This window comes from Lathamus discolor, chromosome 5, assembly GCF_037157495.1.
Source record: "Lathamus discolor isolate bLatDis1 chromosome 5, bLatDis1.hap1, whole genome shotgun sequence".
NCBI lineage: Eukaryota > Metazoa > Chordata > Aves > Psittaciformes > Psittacidae > Lathamus > Lathamus discolor.
The window spans coordinates 57,790,273-57,815,073 of NC_088888.1; the positions used below are offsets into that span (position 1 = coordinate 57,790,273).

Here is a 24,801-nt window from a genome sequence, read left to right on the forward strand (position 1 = left end):
AGTTCAAGTGTTGTGTTTATCAGAGGGTTATTATTCAAATAACTGGAGCTAGTACAAAGGTCCATGGCTGAGTTTGTTGTACCTTACTGCCATTCAGCTGAGGCACTGTAACATCTTACCCTTAAGTGAATTGTGCATCTGTCTGAGTCAGTTCTGAGTTTGAGGTTATGTGATGCAGATGATTCCATTTAATATTTGCTGTGATCAGAAAGGAACTCCAAGTCTCCATGTAAACACACATTCCTGACTATATCGTCTTTCCTGCTCCCCCTATGCTACCTTTAGAGCACATTTGAACAAGCAGTAACCAACTCACTAATGCAGAGGAAAAAAAAATACTTTCTTTTTCTTTTCCACTACATTGATTTTCTACTAGTTGAGCAAATTTCCTCAGAATCAGAGGAAGCACAGAGCCAGCTCAACAGAGAGGTCAGGACTGCAGGGTGAAGAGCTGTAGGTAAAACAGAGGAAAATGGGACAGAGAGTAAGCGGCTTGAATTGCTCCCTGAGCATCACTGAACCTTCAGAATATCTCAAGCCCTGTCACATATCTTTTACCCTTAGCTACCAGCAACCCTAATTCCTAATGCCCACAGGCATAAAGAGGTGACAAAAATGAGATTTGTAGTCACAGTCAAAGGACAATATGGCTTTGGAAAAATTAATCCACAATGTGAGTTTTCTTCTTTGAGCACACATACTGTGCAGCACAATGTATACAGGTATTCACATCCAGGGGGATGCAGGACAGCAGATGATCAAGGCTAACCAGTAACAGAACAAGGCAAGGCTCCATGTCATGTCAACAGGAGGAAAAGGCTGAGCAGTACAAAACAAGAGAGAACTTTTTCGATCTACATAAATGGGCTGGCTTGATATACCACAGGAGAAACAGTCAAAGCAGGGGAAGAAATTGTTCTAACAGCTAGTGCTTCACTTCAGGCTTGCATTTATATCCACCAGCATTGTTAAACTTTAGACAAAGTCCCACGTAATCAAAACAACTGATGAGAACAGAACGCTGCACCAAACAATATGTAGCTCTGGCTTACATATCTCAGGCCCTCCTGCAACAAAATATTGTCTCTCTCAGTTGCAATCATGGCAAAACCTATTTTTCTTCTTTTTTTCAAGCTAAAAAAATGAAATGCTAAATAAATTAATTCTGCACTTAAATTTTTGCGTTCCAAATCTAAAGAGTTCAGTCAGACAGGCTAAAGAAATACATATGCAAAATCTAATGTGTCGTTATTGTTTCACTGTTTTGCATAAACAGAACAGCATATTTTTTAGTGGTTTTTCTACTCCCATTTAAAACATAGCCTGGGAAGAAGCTGAAAGCTCTCTCCACTTTTCTCTTGATATTCAGTTGTTGTCCTAGTCATAAATTGTTCTTTGAACACTTATTTGTCCACTGTGATGAAATATACAGTTGTTACTTGTCATTAAATTTTTCAGTCTTCTGGGAAAATCATTGTCTTCCATTTATGCTTTAGGTAAAACTTTTGGAAAACTGGAGCTTTAAAATTATTTTAAATTAAGTTTTCATTTGCAAAATTGAAAGCAGCTTCCCTATTCAGCAAGGATACCACTGAATAACTAACAGCATCTTGACAAGATACATTTTAAGAGATTTGTATATGCAAAAAAGCAATCTGTAAAGAAGTCATTTCCTAGCCTATATGTCTCTTTTGTTTTACTATTTGAGTGCCTTTGTCTTGGCTTTGTCTTATGCCAGTCAGTACTCTTGTAGGTAATACACAAGCATGATTTGGAGTTGGGACTAGTCCACATGGATACTTTGAATGCAACAAATTCATCTTGAGGCAGAAGGGAGATTAGATATAGCAAGAAGAACCACACTTTGAGAGACAGATTGTAGTCCTTTGGCTTTTTGATTAAATAATTTAGAAATTATCATAATGTCCCTAGAAGGTATCTTGAAAAATTATCAGCCTGCTCAGTGATAGCTGTTTCAAGCCTGCATAAAACAAGTAACTTCTCTGCAGTGGTCCTTGAAGATCAGCCAGTGCCTGTGCCCTGAAGCAGGTAGAGTAGCCATGTAATGTGAAGATGACCTCAGCTTAAAAATTATGGAGGTTTTGGCTTTGATCTTCCTGTGGTTATAATTTATATGTTTTAAACATTTAGTCTAGCATCTGTTGGGGACAGGGGGTTGCATCTCTTCCCTGAAGTTATGATTAGCAAACAAGAAAACAATTTCACTTTCCTGAATTTCTGATTAACAAACAAGAAGACAATCAAGGTAAAGACAGATAAGACAACTGCAAGTAAGAAAACACCAGATAGCTATAATTATATTTGTTTGCTTGATTAGATTGCAAATAAGCATTTTTCTCCAACCCAGTAATTCAGTGGAGGGAATCAATAAAAATAAATAAATTATGGTACGGTATGAAAAGTATTATCTGCAGCATGAGCACAGGAGGGGTGAAATTAACTTATTTAGATAGACGACATCAAACAAGAGCTAACAAAACTTTTAATACCTCTCCTGCCTCTAACTATTAGTAATTATGTGCTGCTAGACAGCAGAATCTCAAGATTTTAAAAACATATTTATAATTTTTAGGATCCTTTGGCAATCTTTGTTTTAGTTTTCTGTATTTGTAAACCTAGGTACTCTCATTACAGCCTCAGAGGAGCCACTGACATCCATGAGTTCAATGCAATTCTCATCAGCATAGCAGGATCCTTTGAGCCTTGGTTGTGTCATTTCATGGAAATCTGACCTTGTATTAGGAAAAAGGCTCTAGTATTCACATTTAGGAAGAGCATAGACACACTATGCTATGCTCCTTTTCAGAGAAAAGGAGACAACAACATTTATGGACACGTGCTTCATAAAATAATAAGGGGAAGAGCTCACGATTTAGGGAATAGGTTTATTCATAACGAAGCTATGATGAATGATTTTTGATATTCATACAGTAAAACAAGAATGCAGTGAATAAGAAGAAGGAAGTCTTAGAACGATTATGCTTTTAGCTTAATTGCTGCAGAAGACCTAGTGAATTAGTTAACTTAGCTAGAACATAAGCATGGACAAGTTATTGAAAGCAGCCCTGTGATGAAGGACTTAGGGGTACAGGTGAATGAAAAGCTGGACATAAGCTGATAATGTGTGCTTGCAGCCCAGAAAGCCAATCATATGCTAGGCTGCATCAGAAGTGTTGCCAGCAGGTCAAGGGAGGTGATTCTGCCCCTTTGCTCTGCTGAGACCCTACCTGAAGTACTTCATTCAGCTCTGGAGCCCTTATCACAGGAAAGATATGGACCTGTTGGTCCACTGAAATGGTGGAATATTGAAACATTTTGCCCAGGCAGGTTGTAAATGCCTCTTCCCTGGAAATATTCATCAGATTGGACAAGACTCTGAGAAACTTGATCTAGTTGAGGATGTCCCTGCTTACTGTGAGAGGTTTGCACTGATGACTTTTAAATGCTCCTTCCAACCCAAACTGTTCTGTGACTCTGTGATTCTAAGTACGGCTTCTACAGAAGTGTGTAGAGAAAAAAAAAAGGCAGTAGATATTACCTTGCATTTGAAATGCAAGTTAGGTGACAGCATATACAAAATAACAGATAAGTGGAACTGTCCAGCTAATTAAGGACAACGGACTTCAGAAGAGTAACTCTTAAGAAATTCTGAGAACTGATAGCTAAGACAGAACAAACCTAAAGTTCCTTAAAGAAAAGGAAACTATCTCAGTTCTGAAAACAGAATAAACTGAACAAGGGTAGGTGTATAAATGCGACCCTAAAATCAAATCACACAGAAACTGTAAATTAGGTAGAACTGATACAGGGGGATTTGAAAGAACATATGCAGACAAAAGGAAAAAAGTGCAAAGACCAAGGTCCAAAATGAGACGTCAAGCAACAGAAAACAAGCATATTGCAATGAAAGCTCAGGGGAATATTTCCTGCTCTGTGGCAAGTAGGCTTTAGGATCTGATGTTGCCAAGAAAGAAAAAACACCACTGTCATGTCATGCAGTAAATATAAGTAGTAGCAGTGAGAAAGAGTAAGAACTCAGATGCAGCAGATGAAGAGGCTAGGAAATGCTTTGATAAATTAGCTGATTTCACATCAGTTGGGCCCAACGGATTTCACTCTTGTGTGAAAAAAAAAAGTATCTAAACAACCTCAGAAGCATTAGCAGTTGTCACTGAGAGCTCAAGGAGAACAGAGAAATATTCCAGAAAATAAGGCAAATGCAGTTTATTTCTTTCTTAGGAGAAAAAAAAAAAAAAGAAAAAAAAGAAGGAAATAACTGGTATGTAAGCCTCTAGAAAATAACAATGATATAAATGGCAGTCAAGAGCAAATCAAGTCAAGATAATCTCTTTTCCTGTGACAAAGTAATGGTTCTCACAGACAGGACAGAAGCACTACCTTTGAAGTACCTGGATTTAGGCTTTTGACGCTGCTTCTCATGACTCTTAAAAGCAAGTGTGGGTTAGAAGGTGCATCTAATGGATTCTCTAGGAGTCTGCCCTGGTCTTACGCTTGCACAGCTCAACGATTGCACCAACGGTTTGGATGAAGGAATACATACTAAGTGTGCCGCCCAAAGGGTCACAAACACTCCAGAGGACAGGATTAAAATTTTTATCTAAAGCCTCTTACCAAATGCAAAAAATGGTCAGGAAGAAAAAAGATGCACTGCAGTCAGGACAAATAAATAAAGGTCTGTGCTTAAGTAGAAATAATCCACTACATAAATAAAGATTGTACAATAACTGCTTCAGCAATCATGATGGAGAAAAGGATTTGTCATTATGAATTACCATCTGAACTTGAGTCAACAACATCATGAAGTTGCAAAAAAAAAGATAAATAGCATCTATAAGCTAAAGGCAAGGAAGATCTATAAGCGTGAGTGTCGGCTATCAGCATAGAGTAATGCTTCTGTTAAGCCGTGGTAGTACAGTAGTGCACAATTACAGCATAGGGGAGGACCTTATCCTATCTTCCCAATGGAGTCTTCAAGCATAAGTTAAACAAGCACCTATTGGGAACTGAACAGCTGTGGCTGACCTTGCCTTTGGGCAGGATATTGGACTCCATGGCTTTTCAAGATTCTCTCAGCCTTACCACTTATAAGTTCTGTCACCTGTGAAACTCTAGAACAGCTTAAAATTGCAGTGGCAGAACAGCCTTCACCAATACTTTGCTGGTGTTAGGAGGGCAGTGGTGAGCACTTAGTGCTGCACTCTAAATGGCATACACAGTGAAATGGTCCTTCTCTCTGTGAGTTCTGGTTTTAGAAGGGAACCCCTTTTCAAATAGTGAACCTATAGTGTAGTGCTTTGGCACTCTGAAACTGAGAGACAGGCGTATATACCCTGATTTCCTTAAAAAAACCCAAAACACTTTTTGAGGAAGAAAAGCAGAGCAGCCCAGCATCTGTTCAAAGACATCAGTGAAACACCTGCAAAGATGAGATGATTAAAGCAGGCAGAGTAAGATTAAGCCATGTAGGCTGTGTAGACAAATTTGACTCCCATCCTCCAAAGGAAATGACAACATAAATTCAAAATTCAATTAAAAAATAGTGGCAGAATGGATAAGTGGTGTAATAGTGGACAACAGATTTTAAAGGCTCTAGACAAAAGAGGTCATGGGAGTTGTGGGAAGTACCGCTCGGATGCAGGTGAAGGTGCTTCTTTTTCTCTCTCTGCCTCCCCAACTTTCCACCCCACCCCAGCTGAAGACCCCCTTCTTCCTTCTCCAGGAGGAAATGAACCCCAGCATCACCTACATTTTACCCAGTCTCTGAAATTCAGTCTTGCCCAAATGACTCTCTACCTTCCTCCTCCCCCAGGAGCTCCCCTCCCACTCCCACTATACAGTCCTTCTACCTCCACCCCAAGCTTTTCAGGTCCCCCTCAGAGCTCTCCAGGTGTGACTGTGCAGGGGCTACCATGGTCCTTTCAGGGAAGGGAGTGGGACATCAGGGCAATCTGTGCTGCCCTCATGCAGGGGCCTCTCCCTTGCACCATCCCAGCAGCAGCAGCAATGGCAGCAGCAGAGGTCTTTCCAGGCAAGGGAAGAAATTAAGAAAGAAGTTGCTACCTTCAAGCACTCTGCTCCTGTAAGCAGCTGCCTATGTTGAATTTATAAAAAGCCCATCCTGGCTTATCTGTGGGGGTGACGTACAGCAGTGCCTGCCGCCTAAATAGTCTGCTTTGTAACAGTTTGGCACCATTCCCTTTGTTCTCAGAGAGCAGCTCATCCTTCTCAGCCCCAAACCTCTTGGTTTGAGTTTGTTTGGTTTTTTACCATAAAAGAGTTTCAGTCTGTAGCAAAGCCTGTATAATGGACCTCCTGGTGCTGTAGAGGTCTTCATCATACAAAGCAAAACAAACAGAAAGAATGTGAACAGAATCATCAAGACAAATATAATGCTTCCTTTGAAATTATTACTGAAAAAAATCCTAAGGAAAATGAAACTTCCCAAATTCCTATTTAATGAAATTGCACAAATAGTACCTGAAGCAACAGGTATTGGAACAGAGCTGTTACAGCTAAAATAAACAACTTACATGCATTTTATATACATACACCATAATTCTTTCCATCATTCTTGATGCATTCTTGATTCTTACACACTAATTTAGCTACAATGCAGTAGAGCTCAAGCTGCAGTAATAGAATATTGATTGTACAATGTTCAGAGACAAAGAATTCATGTTGCTGAACTTTATACACATGCATGTTGTTGCGGCAAGAAATCTGCATCAATATTCCTTGCCAAATATATCCAACCACCACTGTGCCTGCTGGTGATTTAATTAAAAATTATAGAATTTTTGGTGGGACACAATCAAGTCTTCAGTGAACTGACATGCCAGTAATGGAAATGACCTTGAGAAAACAAAAAGGTTAAATGTTCAAACCCAGAAAAGTTTGTTGTCCATTTAGTTCTACTTCTTTGCTAGCTTATGAATATACATAAATATACTTCAGAGTTGCCAGGAACTTTTGTAACGGTGAGTAATGTCCCTGTAGTGCAGATTTCGCATCCTGATTCAAAATAGCTTGAATTTTTGTAGGTCTTCATTAGTTCGAAACCCACTGCTAAATGAGAGATAATGAACCAGTGGTCACTATTCATGCATTACTCCTCAGAACAGCTTCCCGATACACTTCTTTGAAACAGATCAATCATAATTCAATAGCAATTTGAGAGCAGTGCAGGCTGCTTGTCTCTCACTCCTTGCTCCTGCCTTTCCTACAAGCCACACATCCCACTCCACAGCTGGGGCACCTCCAGCATCCACCACTGCTCAGTTCCTTGCTTCTGTTTCACTGCTGAACCTAGTCATCTTCCAAAAGATCCCCTCTTAAATCCCCTGGGATCTCCTGACAGTGCCTTGAATATAATGTTAATATTACATGTATTTTAAGGCAATTTCTATGTAATAGTAGTTATGCAAAAAATGTATGCATAGCCAACTTTTTCTTTCAGGTTTTTTTCATTGTGGGTGGAGAGAGGATTAGGCATTTAATCACCTAGCACTGACAACTCATAGACAAAATACTGGACTGATGGCCTGATCCCCTAAGGCGATTTCCATGTTCCTGTTTTCTGATTTGAAAGAGAATAACATTATTCTCTTTTTTTCACTGAGCAATATCCTACCAATGATGTATTATGAGCAAACATATCCATTGAGCATACATTTGGATTGTAAGTTTCTTTAAAAAGTCTTTACACTGTTAAGATCACCAGAAATAATTTCAAGGCAGAATACTTGTAGTAATTTTTTAACTATGCAATGCACAGAATTTTATAAGCAAGTAACTTGCATAGTCCCGCATTTTTGATTCCAGTTGTATTTCAGTATCCCATGGAATAGTATCTACTCATAAAATAGCAGCATAGAAATAGAGTGAGACCCTGCCCCAATCAGTTAACTTCTTCTCTCCCATTTTGCTTTTAATGCCCTTTCATCCGGCAGAGACAAATGGTGACTTTTAAGCTGTGTGCTGCTCACCACCAATTACCTTTCCCGCTATAGTACACAGTGGGAGAGCAAAACCAAAAAAATATTACAACCCATGTATTTGTAGTCTCCTCTGTGTTCCCATTAACTGCTTACTACAAAGTTTTCTTTGTGATGAATTTGAACCCTTTAGAACAGGGGAGCTCAGTACCATCAGCTGTTCAACATTCCACCAATAAAAAATATTTCCTTTAAAATGCTTATACTTTTTTAGAACCTAAGTATGTCTTAATCTTACCTACAAGAAAAAATGTAGTCTCTGTCTTTCAGATTGGTATTCATTACAGTCTATTATGTAATTACCTTAAAAACGTTTGCAGAAGATGATACTTTTTGCAACCAGCTATGTATTCATTTGAATTGTCCCTTCAAGGCATTAGTTTCATGTACTATAAAGCACAAGAAAGATGCCACAATTTGGTAGACTGTGCTAAACAGTGCCAAATGAAGAAACATTTTCTCACTATCATTATTACTTAATCCAATTTAAATTTTGCTGAATAGAAAAGAAAAAGAGTTATATTTTAAAATTAAACTTTTGTCAAAAGTAAATGTGATTCTAAACCATAGTGCAGAAAAAGCCTGGAGGCTATTTAAATTTCCTACTTTATATTTGAAATCCATTAACCTGCACCAGGAGCATCTTAACTAATCCTGAACACTTATGCAAGAAAAGTGCACCAGACTTCTCTACCATCTAAGAGGCCTCCATACAAAAATAAAAGCACTTCTGCGGGAAGAGCTCATTTGCAAAAAATAATCTTCCTGTGATTGGAAATATTTTTTGTGGATGGACAAAGGGCACCAACAGAATGTTTATTTTACATCCCACATTTTAATAGGTGTCAGGATTCAAAAGACAAATGGACAAACTCCCCACTAAATTGTTGTTGAGTGACTTCTGAGGGAAGAAAAAGCTGTAAAAAGGCCAATCTAGAGTAGCCCCCTTAGGATTTTGACTAGCAGAAGAGGAAGTCCTGCTGCAACACAGAGTGCTAAGGAGGCTTCATACAAAGAGTGTTCCTAAACCCACTGAGTCAGATTCCCCACTGCATGGCTAAGGGCATATGTCCTTTCACCAATATGAACCCTAGTATCTGAGGAAAACTGCTTCTGGTGAACAGCAGGCTATTTCTTTTCATATCTCCCTGGGGTACAAAAGGAAAAAATTGTAGGCCAGAAGACTTAATCCTAATTACCCACCTTGGCCAGCTTTTTGAGTCATTTCCCCTATATGCACACAGTCCATTGAGCCCAGCACTTGTTGCCATGCCTCTTGTCCAGCACAGAGCAGTCTGGCTGAAAGACTGCGTTTGTAAGGGCAGAGTTGAGAGATGAGCATCATAAGACTTCAGTAAAAGAAAAAGAGCAATGTCATCACTCTTGCATATTGCATGTAAAATCAATAAACTTTGTCCCAGTAAGAATGACGAAAGCTGGAGAAGGCTCTGGGGAAGCCCTGAGTCAAGGAGTTCTGCAAAATTATAAAATACATTATGAAAATGCTTCCTGTGTCTCAGAAAAAAATGGATTCAGTACAGGTGGTGAAAGAACAACATAGATCAAATTTCAGAACTCTCTATGTTCAGTGAGCAACAGCAATACACATATAAAAAGAACACACACCAAAGAAGCTGAGATGCAGTGACATAATTCTTCTTGGGGGCTTCCAAAGCAAAGAGATGTTACTCACACTGGGAAACAATCAGTTGCTTTTAGCTGCATGTCAAACAAAATAAATGAAAATTATCAATCTGCAGTGTTAAATACCAGCAGTCAGCTATGATGTCATCATCAGAACTGAAAGTGCAGTGAACTGTAGCACTGACAATATTCTTTAACACGTGCTCAGTTGTAAGGGTCTTTTGTGGAAAGTCTGAATCAAAACCAGTGAGGCATGGAACTCAATGTACTCAGAGAATGCTGGCTTATCCCTATAGATGCTCTTCCTGCACGAAGGTATCTGAGAAGTTGCTTACGTTTTCCAATGTGGTTTCTCCCAGAGCCACGTTGATCCTTTACGTACTGGGTGGACATCTGTATCATCTCAGGAAGGTCAGAGAAAAGAGAAACTCTGACATTAGAGGAGACCACAATTTATGTGAGGGAAAGAAGAACAAGAAGACCAAAGAAACATGCACTGAGATACCTGTGTCTGGTGAGGTATTAATCTTTTTTTTGTGACGAAGAAAGTCTTCTGCTGGATTTAGACCCAAAAGATGATGTGTCAATCACATTTCTGTTCTAAACTTATGGGAGGGAATGTTCAATAGCAAAAACCACATACCACAAACGTCAAAGACAAAAAAATATTTGGCAGCCTGTGCTGCAATTGACTCTGGACCATTTTATAGTGAAAGAGCATGCCAATGAAAACAATTACCATTATGAGATTTCATTTTAAGGTGCAGTTTGGATAGTCAAAGCAAATGCAGACTTCATATATTTTTTTTTAGATGGTGTCAAACCAGGGTGCATTTCTGTTTAGCACTGATGCTATCTGCACTGTTAGAACAAGCATGTACACAGGATAGGCATATACAACACTGGCACTGCCTGTCCTGACTGCACATTAGAAGTAGGTTTTAAATAAAGACATTGCTCTTCTCAGTAACAGAGGAGCTGATCTGCAAGCTGTTGCCAAAAGAAAATAGGGTTAAAGGTGCGACAAAACTTAATTTAAAAGGTCCACAAAAATTCATGAGAACACATTTCCTCCCCTCCTCCTTCCCTGAGCAGATGTTTTGCCAGGCCCCTAATAGTTTAACCCTAAGGAGACTCCTCTGTCCTTGCAGCCCTGTAGAAAGCAGCTCCCTTGCTCTCCAAAGTTCCCTCACATGGAAGAGAAGCCCTAGTCCTTGCCTGGCTCTTCCTCTCCAATATCCTCTCCCAAGACAAAATGCTCCATTAGACAAATTCAGGTAACAGAAGAAATCATATTTCAGAGGTTACATATTTTTTACATTTTTTGCATTTGTTTCCCAGAAGGGAAAACCATTACTAATTGGCAATGCCAGACTACAGGCCCTCAATCCTACTTCCAATTTAACACACTGTTGTCAAGCCTGGAAATCTTCTTGTGCAGGCATCAAAATGCCTTCAGAAGCACATAAATCAGGAAAATACCAGGCAAGTAGGAAATTAATTTTTAATGAATGTTATAGCTGGCCACAGAGTTCAGCAGCACTCTATTTCCAAAGGTATCTAGAGGGAAAACATGTGGGACATATTAAAAAAGAACACAGTCTGTCAATGTCAGTGCATCATTGGGCAGATAAAGCAACATTGAGGAGGCTGATGGACAGTCATCTGTTAAACAGCGTGTTGAAAGGAAAACGTAAGTGTTTTAGCAACAGACAACAGCCTAGACAACACAGGCAGAGCTCTGCCTGTGCTTACGGCAATGTTTTTCCATGCAGGAAAGATTCAGAGCTGCCTATTGGCGTTTAGGATAAATGAAGATTTAATTTATCACATTGCAGTAATTGATGTGATACACTGACTTGTAGTCAATTCTAGGAAGCTTTTGGGTGTAGTTTGTAATGAAACCACTGAAAAATGGAATTCAGGAGTAGTCAAAGGGAGAATACTTGAGCAGACAATCTACTCTTCTCTCTGAGGAGATTGGAGCAAACAAATTCCAGTCTCATGAGATGTAATAGAAATTCCATTAATTTTGAAAGCATCCAATTGTCTTGTAGTCTCAAAGAGGTCCCTCAGGGACAGAAACAGAAATAGGACTCTGAACAAACAACTCAAGATCATTTTTCTTTTTTTAAAAATTTTAATCACCAACTGTAGTCATGCCAAAATACCCCTTGAACCTTGGCACAATTCCTTACTAAGGAGAGTAGTCGCCCCTTTTTGAATATTTACAAATCATAGCATTTTAAAATAATCAAGATTTATTTTTTAACCAAATCTCTGCATGTTATTTGGTATGTGCTAACATTAAATTACTGATAATAAACTGCAGTTCCTAATTATTTGGAAAAATTTGGGGAAAAATATTTTCTGTGAGATATTATACTTCTTACTTTTGTGTGGGTTGTTTTTTCTATAAGTCTGAATAAACAAGGAACGTAAATAGAACACTGAACTGGCATCTTTACTGAACAATTCTTTTCATGTGTTCTTGCAAATGCTAAGGATGTATATTTTTCTCACAGATTTCAGTAGGCTTTAATATCTTTTATTAGAAACTTATCTGAGTGGCACATTCATGCAAAAAAAAAAAAAAAAAAAGAAGGCATTTTTTCTGCTTTCGCAGACTGCTTAAATTTAAAGATAATGTATTCTGGACCAGCTCCCCAGTAAGAAAAAATATATAATGACATTATACAATAATTTGGGTATTTTACTGACTTTATATTCTGGCAGTATGTTTCATGCCTCATTTGGTAGAAAACTCATTACTAGTGCAAACCATGTTTTAATGCAATAGGTTGAGACTCCTTTCCCAACTAACTTGAGTCCCTTTCTATTTTCTGTACTTTTATGCTCGAATTAATAAATTACAAACTTTAAACTTCTCAGTTTGCTCTGGTCTCTTTTACATAGCATTTATTGGTAGCTTTATAATTTGAGAAAGAAGGATGAAATGAAGAGCAGATTATCCCCTTGGGCTTATGGAATAAATTTTGTCTTTATATAATCTGTGTTCTTATAGGGCATTATATTTTATTGAGCTTTCAATTTGTGACAAAATCATTCACTGAAACACAAGAATATCAATAGGGAAGAACATCGAAGAACAAACAGCTGAGAAAGTTTCAAACCCAGAGTCTTAGCCAAGATTTTGGATTTAATAGATGAAATCAGTTGGAAGATCTGGTAGGGCCTAGTCTATTCTAACATCAAATATAAGTAGATTGCTAATGTGCTTATAAAGTGTAAAATAACATTACCACTGATCAATTAAAAATGGTGCACAGGCATACATATGCAGTGATACATACCTACACTGGATTTCTTGGTTAACTGAATGACCATCCAACTAGTAAGAACTCAGGAGTGGGTAGCTCAGCAATGCTGTGTTGCCACCTCCAACCTCCAAGACTCATGAGATATAAATGTGCCATGGCTCTGGCTTCAGCGTTCAGAGAATTTACTGAGACTAGACCTAAAAGTAATACTGGCAGAACAGCACTGAAATTCTTCTTTAGGTTATCCATCAAGAGTGTAGTCTGCAACATACTATTTGTGATTACAAAGTAAGAGCTGACAGGACTGTGGTTGCACCACACATAGTAAGAGGTGGAAAACACCAGTTCTAGTCTTGAAATGCAATTACTTCAGAAAAAAATTTGACATTTTTGTTGGAGGATGGATTTACCGCCTCAAGGACCTGGTTATGTTAGACAACCTAGAACACAGAATAAAAGCCTCTCTAATATCATATTTTTTCCCTAAAATTACATCCCTTGATAGGATCATAGGATCAGAGAATCACAGAATAGTTGAGACAGGAAGGGGCTTCTGGAGGTCATCTGGTCCAACCCCCTGCTAAAGTAGTGTTATGTAGAGCAGGCTGCCGAGATCCATCTCCAGATGGCTTTTGAAAATCTCCAAGGATGGAAGCTCCATAACCTCCCTGGCCATCCTGTGAGTTTGCTCAGTCAATTATCATGGGACAACTCAAGCTGGATGGGGGAGTTTCCCCACTGGCCCTATGGAGAAGAGTGTTTTCCTTATATCCCATCTGAACCTCTCTTGCTTGTTTCAGACAATGTTCATTGTCTGTCTAGCTCCCTCTTCTCAGCTACCTCCCCACCATTACCATGGGTACATGGGTACTATTGGTAGTCTCCCCAGAGCTGTCTCTCCCTGAGGCCAAGCCAGGTCAGGTCCTTCAGCCTCTCCTTGCAGGGCAACGCATTTACAGGCGTTATTTACTATGCATTTGTCCCCAGTGAATTTCTTAAAGCTCCTGCTGGCCTCCAGCCTGTGTTTGCCCCTGTGAATGGCAGCCCTGACCTCAAGCTCATCAACTCATCTTTCCATCTGCTGTCACCTGCAGACTTGAGAGTTCTGTCCATCAACCATCTCCAGATCACTGACAATGATATTGTATGGGACAGGTCTCAGGACAGACCCCTGCAGTACCCCATTTGTTACCAGCCTCCAGGCAAAGTATAACCCATTAACTACCATCCTCCAGTTGTGCAAGTTGTCCCACCACAATAGTCTCAGCTATTCCAACAATAGCGTAGGTTTGTGACAACACGTGGTGCTCAAGATCCCCCTGCTTATTTCCCTGGTTAAGTGCATTTGTGTGAATACAGTTAATGGGGTGTCCCCCTACATAAATTCTGGAGCAGACACTGGAACCTCACCACAATTCACATCTCCCTTACGGCAACTCTTTAGCAAGGTTAGAGCAAGTAATGCACATATTAATCCATCCCAAAGAAGTATTGAGAAAACTTTATAAAGAAAATGGTATGCAACTATCTTCACTGATTTCACCAGGATTAGATAATGTCGTCACTTCTGATGCAAGTCACACTTTTGCCTCAGGTTCATATGTACACAAGACGCACTATTGTCAGCTATTAGTGAGATTATTGTAAGAAAAAGGTTCTATCACAGTAACACAACTAAAGAAACAAAATTATAGGAGTAATTTATAGGTCAATAAGTATCACAGTTGAAGGAAAAGGAAAATGAGTTTGTAGTTACTCAGGACTGCTTGCAAAAATTAGAGTTTGAACAATAATGTAAGCATGAATAGAAATGACAGCCAGGTTTCACTTTGTACCTGTGATATCACCTGCACTCTTTCTGTGAATCATTTCAGAACAAAAACACTGAGTATGTTAAAACAGCTACATTTAAAAAATAATTTTAAAATGATCTCACAATGAAATAATTCCTTCTTCTTCTTTGACGAACATGTGTCTCCCAGGACAAAATCATGCATTTCTGGATCAGTTACAAATTTCTGAGACAAAAGGATATTTAATGATCTACAAATCTAGAGGCACTGTCTTTCCACCTCATTCCCTGTGAGTTCTTCTGACTCCTTTGGCTTTGAATTCCAATTCTGGTTGTCCCAGATCATGGCATGTGGTTTTTTGGATCTACATTGTTGCTTATGTGGATCTAAAAATAATTTCAGGTTGCATCTAGAGATAAACCTTATTGCAAATAAAATATAAAACTTCCCGTGCTAGTAGAAACAAAAAGTGTCAACAATGAATATAAACAATTTTCCTGTATTACATAACAAAGGACAATCTCTGCATAAGGTTTGTTTGGTAGTTGTTGGGATGACCTACATAATTTAGCTTAGGCTTTATCTTCTTTCGAGTAACGCAGGCGTCTCATGCTGATAAATTCTTTATATTACACCACCATGTCTTCCCTGTACATAATGCATCATGCATGGTTTGGAGTTTCTTGATGTGTGTCTCAGTCACATGCACTTCTGTTTTCCTGAGGGAGATGGACTGAAGGAAATATGTGAACAGAAAAGATAAAGTGTTGGCACAGTGTAGCACTTACATATGCAGGCACACAGTACACATTCCCTTTAACTTAAGTTGCACAACAGTTGAATAACTCTGGCTGAGCACATCTGGTTTAAAACACTGGAACCACTTAAAAAGTTATACATAAAACAGGAGAGGGAGAAATGAAAACAGTATTTATCTTAGGGACTTCAAACACTACAGTTATTTTTTTGAGAAATATGTATTCTGCCAGCTTGATTCTCCTTAACTTACTTGTTCGAGTTCAAAAGTTCCAGGTGAAGGTCACACCTGTAACACTCTGAGGATTTTTGTGTGGCAAGTACTTAAAAATACTCTCCCCAGAATATGACAATGAGAAGAGCCAAGCTTATTTGCTTTCCTCAGTGCCCCTCCTGTATGCTCACTTTTATTCCCTACCATGGATAATGTTTTTCAAGAGCCTTGAAGGTACTGTGACCAAACTGTAGTATTCTGAAACTAATTAATTTGTGGCACATTTGTAAGAAGCAACTGAATCTCATTATACTTATCTATTGCTGTAGTGAAAGAACAGCTTAATCTTTCTAATATCTAGTCTTACACGATTTATTACTCAGCTTCTGGCATGATTATTCTTCACTTTTTTTGAGTATTTCTCTAATGATTGATAAGCATTCTTATAAAAGTGCTCAGGTGAGATCATTAATCAGTTTTAAGGTATTTAAATTGTGATTATTAATGCCCATGAAGTGTAACAGAGACTAATATGCAGGTATGAGGCCTGGGTCAGAATCAGATGACATGGCTACCTGGTGTCTGACTACCTGTTGTCGTGCCGCGGCACCCCTCAGCTTACTGGGTGCTCACCAGCTACTCTGAAACATTGCAGATGAGTACACCAAAAATAATAAGGCAGAGATACAACTGTGGTAATAAACATTATGTGATTGCAATAAATATTAAAACAGTATCACAAATTACTCTGATGTGTGATGAGAGAACCAGCCATCTGTGACTGTTGCACAGATCAGGTGTTAAAATCTGGGGTTACAGAACAATAAAATGGTACTGAGCTGTACTCCACTAATCCCACTGAAGATGATAAATGCTTCTCCTTTCCATATCCTCTCTTCCATGTGCTAGTATTTTTCCAGGGGTATATATTAGTAGATACAGAACCGAGTTCTTTGCAGATGAAGCGGAAATATTAATTTAAAAAAATGGGAGTCTGCAGTTAGGTTCTGTAATCTCACTTTTTTTAAATGTTGACCTTTTGGTATTGGTGTGAAAACCCAAAGCTCTCATTCTTCAATGCAAGCACCACCTGGAATACTTTCAGATTTTATATTTGTGTTCATCTCTTCATAATTTAAACATTTTTTATAAGTGACTCATGCTACTTGTGATACCATTCTCACAAAAAAAAATCCTGAAAATAATTCTCAGTAGACTTCAATGCTTGCTGCTTTGCATACAAATACCTACAGGCGTAGGTATGTCATATATATGTATGTATGTATGTAGGTACATGTCCGTACACAACTATCAGTGTGTGAACAACATTTGTTTTGCACTTACTTTTTTTTTCTGTCTTTTTTTTTGTTTGAGTTGCCCGATTAAAGGTCAAATCCAATACCCTATGACAGAAAATTTTGCACATTGAAATATTCATTGTGAGAAATTGCATACAAACTTTATACCTAACTATTCAATTAATTTGTCAACTAATTATAAATAACAAATACTTGCAGAGAAATAAATGCACAATCATACACAGAAAAGACCAGTTTTAGTTATATTTGCAAGGACTATAATGACCAGCTCCAATCCTTACACAAATATTGGCCCCAAATATAGTTGCCCAAGTTAGTTCTTTCTTTTTTGTCTTATTTTTATTTTGCTATCAGCAATAGCAGTATTCACAGTGTATAGCAGAAAATAGCTAATTTAGGAGAATGAATCACCAAACTGTTTCACAGCCTGTCAATATAATTGACAATCAATACTTGTTATTGTTTATGTCATTAACAACCCGTTCAAGTAAAGGTGCTTAATGAAGATACGTTATCAAGTGTGGTATGTTGCCATGGCACATTCATTCTGTATTCCAGGAGAAATGCAGACTTTAGGGGGAAATCTCTCCTTACTCACTTATCAAGCAGAGCTGTTGAAACCTTGACACTTGCAGAATTCTATGCAAACCTTTCCCTTGGCACAGATTCTAGCCTCCTGAATTTCACTGAGATCTTTAGACTTGAAATAGTCCAAACCCCACAGTAACAGCCAAAATTGTTAATTTCTGCCAAATTCACAGAGCTTTGAATGGTTTCCATTCCTTGTTAAATCACTGCTGTACAGCTGGCTTTAAAATTGGTTCAGGTTTGGCACTGAACTTGGAAATTAAATCTGACTCAGTTCTGTACCCACACTAAATCATGCCTGGTAAGTTCAAACCCACTCAGGGAGGGGGAACACAGCTCCCACTGTGGGTAAACTCTTCGAGAAGCAACCCATGGGCAGGTATGAAGAGCATACATAGCCTTCACCTGCAGTGAGCATCCCCTTTCAGCCTGCTCTGTACTGAAATGACATATTGGATGCTACTAAAGAGACACTCATGAGGGCAAGCATACCCTGCTTTCTGCCATGGAGATTGTTCCTCCCCAGGCATTGTCATGTTTTTGTTTCTTACATTTCATGTAGCTGTTAATTTCTCATTATTATAGCAATCAAATATCCCATCATCTAGTGCTGACTATATTTCAAGGACAACCCCAGCCCCCCACCCCACCCCCCAGTACCATTTTTCATCTGGATTAGAGCTGCCTGAAGCAGATCCATACCTGTGCCAGGTACCTGGGATTCAGGGTTCTGTTCTAGAGATGAGGACTTTCTATCTTGGGACAGTGATCCTGGTTCCCACTTCCATCTCCCTGCTTCCACTCTCTTCCTCCACTGTACAGGTGTCAAAGACACTCACCTGGACCCTATCTACCACTTACCAAGGTAAGCTGGTACTTGTTTGACATTGCCAGAGTACAACAGGCTACAAACTATAGAAGCCAAGCAAACAGCTAGGCCATCCAACAGGAGGGGTGAGGAGCTCCAAAAAAGAGTGGGCTAAGCAGATGGAGCCAGGAACGACTGTGGGTTCCCACTGTTGTAAATCTGCATAATTTCCAAAGCCATCAAGTCAAGTGTCAGGAACATTAAATCACCTCTGCTGGATCTGGGATTTTTCCCACTAAATTTAAGATGGGATTTGCTAAAACTCTGACACCATTTTGAAAAATAATTTTCCAATTTTTCAATAATACTCTCCAATATAAAACAAACTACAGCCAACTAACAGTTTTCTGATCCCAAAGAAAGCCTTTGTCTTGCTTTCAATGGTCTGTGATTGACACACATAAATTTCACCACCATGAAGAAAAATGGTATATTTAAATTTTTGCTTGTCAAGATGAGGATGAAGTCTAAAGCCATTTCAAAAGCAGCTTAGCTGCAATTTCTATTTATGTTTTATTACAAAAAGAGCACAGCAATAAATATATCTACCCAAACTAATTTGTAAAATATTCCTTTATTTGGCAACTTTCACAATGCCTAAAATAACCTGTATCATAAAATCAGCTGTTTCAGAACATTCCAAGTGATGTTCAGATTAAATCTAGTGTCAGTGTCAACCAGCTTGAACAGAGTGTACACCCATATCTAAGCTGCAAAATCATTTGGTTAAAACAGCAGCAAAGTAATACAAAAGGAAAACAAACATTAAAAAAACCTTTAGTCTTTGAGCTTCCTTTATGGAGTTGCTTGGACAAAACACACAGCCTCTGTTTCCAGGTGTGCTTACAGTAAGCAGTTCATCTGCTATTTAGAGAGTGTGACAATGCAGATGAACATCAACAACTGGTCTGAAAACAGAGGGCACTAATTTAGTTTTTATCATTTTAATAGAAGGAAACCCAAACTTTTTCCTCTTAATTGATGTTTCTGCTAGCATGCTCTGCAGGCAAACCAGTGAGGAAACAGCCCTGGCAAGAGACCTGCCCCTAACTCCAGGAGGGGTCACTTTGCCTCACCAGGCAGAACCAGCCTCATACGGCCTTGATGTGGTGGTAGTCCCTGAGCAGCTGGCCCAGCACCAATGTCAAGCACAGGATAATGCTCTGAGAGGGTTGTGCTTGGAAACCTGAGTTAGGTTGGCAAAATATATAAAGAGCAAAAATATAAAGAGACCTGGCATTTTCATCTCCTCATACCACATCAATTTTCCTTCTGCTTTCTTCATTCTCTTCTGATCATTCCCCCTCTTCCCCTCTTCCTCAGCTGTCTTTCTGCCTTAGGCAGATGTCAGAGTGTAACTTTTACCACAGGAGACATCAACCTCTGTATGGCTGCTGTTACCTTAATCAAAGGAAGTATTGCTGATAATGCTGACAGTGATGAGGAGAATTTTAGATTTTAGAAGTGAAAAAGTAGACTATGTTTAGGAAATCTACAAGGAGGGAAGTAAAGCCACATGGCAGAGAGCAGATGGAAGAGGAGGGATCCTTTCACAGAGGGGACCATCCCCAACCTTTTGGCAGAAAAATGGGTGTCAGTGAAGACCCTCTATTCTGATGCTCCTTTGCTTTATAGTTATTCTCCTCCCCACTCCCACTTCTGTCTTACCAGTCCTCTCTCCTCCCTTCCTCTCATGCTCTACCCTGGTATTTCACACTTCATCCTCACTTTTTTATCTTCTTGGTTCCTTTTTTCCTTCCTACTTTCCATGTCTTGGAAGCCTAATGTTCCTCCTAGTGGTAAAGCCTGTCTTCCTTTCCAAGCTGAGGATGAATGTAATTCTCCTACCCGAGTTGCCCTGTTGCTCTTCCAATCCTGCCTCCATAGCTCCCAAGGGACGTGCTCCCAGCACAGGAGTGTCCTGCTCCGGCAGAAGGGCTCCCCCCAGATATTTTCCCCCAGGCACTGGTAGCAGATGCCCGGCTTGCTGGAGCATGACGAGCTGCCTGGGGACTGTGTTCACAGTCAGCCAGCATGCATGCAGTCTCACTGGAATGGAAACAAGCAGGAGGATCTTGAGCCCTCAAGGAGCCCAGCTTCTCAGATTTGCAGGTGTTAGAGCAAAACACTGATTTGTGTCACTGTGATGAAAGCTGACAAAGACGCAGTGATGGGCCCTGAAACCAGTGCACATTCGCAGTTACTAAAGATATGTGTTCTCATTTGTGGTGTCTTCTCATGCATTCCCTCAGGGATGGTACCAAAGGAATTTCACAGAGAGAGCCCAGAATGGCAGCATGGATCACACAGGAATGAGCACCAGGGAGGGAAAGTGTGAATATTTCTAAAGGCTCTGTATGTCTCAGCCTGCCTACCCTTTGCTGCTTACAAGAAAATACTCCTTAATCAAATACTTGTATCAAATGGATCCAAATAGTCCTAATGGAAAAGTAGCGTGTTTAATATGTTCTTGGTATGCTAGGATGGTTTCCATTAATCCTTCATGTAGCTTTAAGATTTCAGCCAGCAGTCATTCATTGTGCTAACACATCCTGGATTTTCTAGTCATTACTTTATCTCCTACTGTTTAATACACTATCAAGCACTTTCCAGTTCTGCCCTAAGATCTATTTCCTGTTTTAAACTAAACTTAAACTTTTTCACATTAATTTTATAAATTCTTATTTCTTTTATAGAATTATTATGCTAATTCCAAGTCAATTTACGATAATTTAAGGATGCAGTTGTGATAGCATAACAAAATGTTATTGTTTTCACTGAGTTGTAGCATTTACAATGCAGCTATTTTTATGAGAAATTAAACACCTCCAAATTTATGAAGGCTATTATGTTTTTAATGACAAAATTAAATGATAGTGAGAAGAGATAGAAATCGATACATTCAGACTAGGAGCAGAAAAAATCTGAAATAATTGGGATGATCCTTTTGACAGAGAGAAACTGGGAACTCATTTTCTGCAGTGTTGATAAGATTTACATCAGTCTAAGCAAAGCACGTCATCCAACAGAGACATTTCTGGGTTTTCCTGTCATTAAGCTGGAGACAAATTGTTGAAGATCTCTCCCAAAAATTTTCTTCAAGATTTGAAGACACAGTACATACCTTTGGGAAAAGGACAATTATTCTGTAATACTCTCTGGAAGACTGTTCATGCAGGAATTTATTTCAGAGTAGCTTGGTTTACTATACACTCATGTTGGTCAGTCTGTACATGTTCACAGTCCCTTATGAACAGCAGAAAAGAAAATTGGGTAGAGAGAAGGAGGAAAAGAGCACAAGGGGAAGACATGAATCCATGAAACTGGGAGGTTTTGAAGCAAGAGTAAACCTGACATTAAAAACGGTGAGAAAATTCATTTAATTATACAGGAGAGATTGTGACCATGTGTGCATATGTGCAAATGGGTCTACCATTCATGTATTTTTTTAATACGGAAAACCATGGAAAAGGGGAGACCGTCATGTCATTTTTTAACAATTTATAGAAGAAATTAGTGTGTTGTTTTTACTAATACCAGCATACTCCCAGTAGGAAAGAGGAAAGGGACCAGTTGGGCAAGAGGTGGATTACATGGGTAAAAGTGAAAAACCCTAGTTCAAAAACTCAGCAGGACCCTGACATTCACGTGGGGGATGCCTTCCTTCAAAGAGCACTTCTGAGCATGGCCATGGAGATCCTGAGCATGCAGAGGACAGGCCAGGCAGTGAGATATCCCCATACTTTCTGCCACAAGCCCTGAGGCTTCATCCTTCTAAGAGAGAAGATCATGAAGATATATTACCCCCAGAGAGATCTTGGAGGCAGTTAACACAGCATTTTCTTTCTTCCAAATGGGGAAGTGAGGCCATCTTACAGAAACCAAAGGATCTATTGATTTTTTATATTTCAGCAAGAGACAGTGTGTTTTGCTTTCCCTTTGGCATTAGGTGTATGAGCTATCCCAAGAGAAATGCCCTTGCATCTCTTCTCTTTTTTTCCTATTGCTTTTCCTACTCTGGTCACACAAAGATAAATTAGTATGCAAGGTGAAAGGCAGAGAGGAATGAGGCAATCATAGCAGATTTATACGAGGAGACTTTGGCATCTGGGATAACGTGATGCAAACGAGAATTCTGAAGTACAGGCAGAAACTAAAGACATACTCTGCGCAAGAAAAGCACAAAGATAAAAAGTCCAAGGGAAAAACTATTTTCCTTAACACCAACCAAAGGCAGGGATATGGACAAAAAGACCTTTACATCTTCTTAGAGATGGTACTGTGAGTGTACAGTTGAGAATCATCAGCATTAAAGCATAAGATATGAAGGTCACTTATCTAAACTTCTATCCAGCCCTAAGCAATGTAGATGTTAATATACACTCATTACTTTGAAAGCTCAGATGACTCATAAACTGGGAGCTAAAATCTTCCATTTCCTAGCATTATTATATATAGCATTTTATTAGTTCAGAACGTGATATGGAGCAAATTCTCCCCATCATCCACATAACTTTATTTTTTCACACTAAAAAACCAGGAGCTAGCAACAAAAGCTCCATTTCATTATTGTTAATTTTTTTTTTTTACTAGCTGCCATGTTTTTAAGCTGCCACATCATCCTCCCTCTCAATTTTCATCAGTTTCTTAACAAAAAGCCATGTAAATACAGGTGCTTTCTCAAATATCACATTTGTTACTTGGAGATTCTTAATAACACCAAGGATCAAGGTTTGATTGCTCTGTCTCAGAGCTGAAGGGGCAGGACAATCTGACCTCCTCCTGTAACAAGGTGGCTCACTCTAGTGAATGAGGGAAAAGACTTTAGTAAAGCCTCTGACACCATTTCCCACAGCATTCTATCTGAAAAAATGGCTGCTTATGTACTGGTCTGGTGTACATTTTCCTTGGCAAAAAAAATGGCTGGGTGGCTGAGCCCAAAGGTTAAATTGTGGTGAATGTAGTTAAATCCACTTGGTGGCTGGTCACAACTTATGCTCTTGAGGGCTCAGAGTTAGGGCCAATTCTGTTTAATATCTTTATCAATGATCTGGATGAGGGGATAGAGTGCACACTCGATAAGTTTGCAGATGACAACAAGCTGGGCAGGAGTATTGATCTGCTTGAGGGTAGGAAGGCTCTACAGAGGGATCTGGACTGTCTGGATCTGGCTGTGGCCAGGTGTATGAGGTTCAACAAGGCAAAATGTCAGGTTCTGCACTTGGATCACAACAACCCCATGTAACACTACATGCTGGGGGAAGAGTGGCTGGAAAGTTACTCAGAGGAAAAGGATCTGTTGGGGGTGTTGGTCAGCAGCCGGCTGAACATGACCCAGCTTGTGCCCAGGCAGCCAAGAAAGCCAACAGCATCCTGGCCTGTATCAGAAATAGTGTGGCCAGCAGGGCCAAGGCAGTGATCATCCCCCTGTACTCAGCTCTGGTGAGGCTGCACCTCAAATCATGTGTTCAGTTTTGGGCCCCTCACTACCGGAAAGACATTGAGGTGCTGGAGCGGGTTAGGGCAACAAAAGAAGGGCAAAAAAGCTGGAGAAGGGTCTGGAGAATAAGTCTTACGGGGGGTGGCTGAGGGAACTGGGGTTGTTTAGTCTGGAGAAAAGGAGGTTTAGGGGAGACATTATCGCTCTCTGCAACTACAAGTTACAGCAAGTTGGGTCTCAATCTCTTCTCCTAAGTCACAAGCAATAGGACATGAGGAAATGGCCTCAAGCTTCACCAGGGGAGGCCTAGACTGTATATTAGGAAAAGTTTTTGCATTGCAAAGGTTGTGAAGCACTGGAACGGGCTGCCCAGAGAAGTGGTTGAGTCACCATCCCTGGAGGTATTTAAAAAACGTGTAGATGTGACACTTGTGGACATGGTTTAGTGGCGGACTTGGTGGTCTTTTCCAAGCCAAATCATTCTATGATTCCATGACTTGTCTCCATGTTAAGACACCAAAGTGTAGGTGTTTTATCCCCCAAGTTCACATATTGACATCTGCAGTTAGGTACCTTACTCAGTGAATCCCACTCTAAACCCTCAGTAGTGATATTACATGGAATATTAATATTTCAACAATATGCATGGCGATTTCAGTGATTCTTATTTATTTCTAGAAGTACATATGTGCATAAGGTACACATGTTGATTGTGCACAAGTACCTGTGGACCCTAGAGTGTAGCAGTTCTTTTCTCTGTAACGATGAAACTGAGTTTGTACAAGTATTTTTCTTATTTCCACCCATGAGGGCAAATGATAGTAGTATATAACCTTTGCTAAGACGTTGCAGCTTTTTCTCT

General features: G+C 39.5%; 1 long non-coding RNA gene across 5 annotated transcripts in view; it reads right to left on the reverse strand.

The window, feature by feature from the left end:
- The window catches only part of LOC136015260 (uncharacterized), a 149,528-nt gene that overhangs the window by 110,792 nt on the left and 13,935 nt on the right, over window positions 1-24,801 (reverse strand). The gene's annotated exons all lie outside the window — the stretch shown is intronic.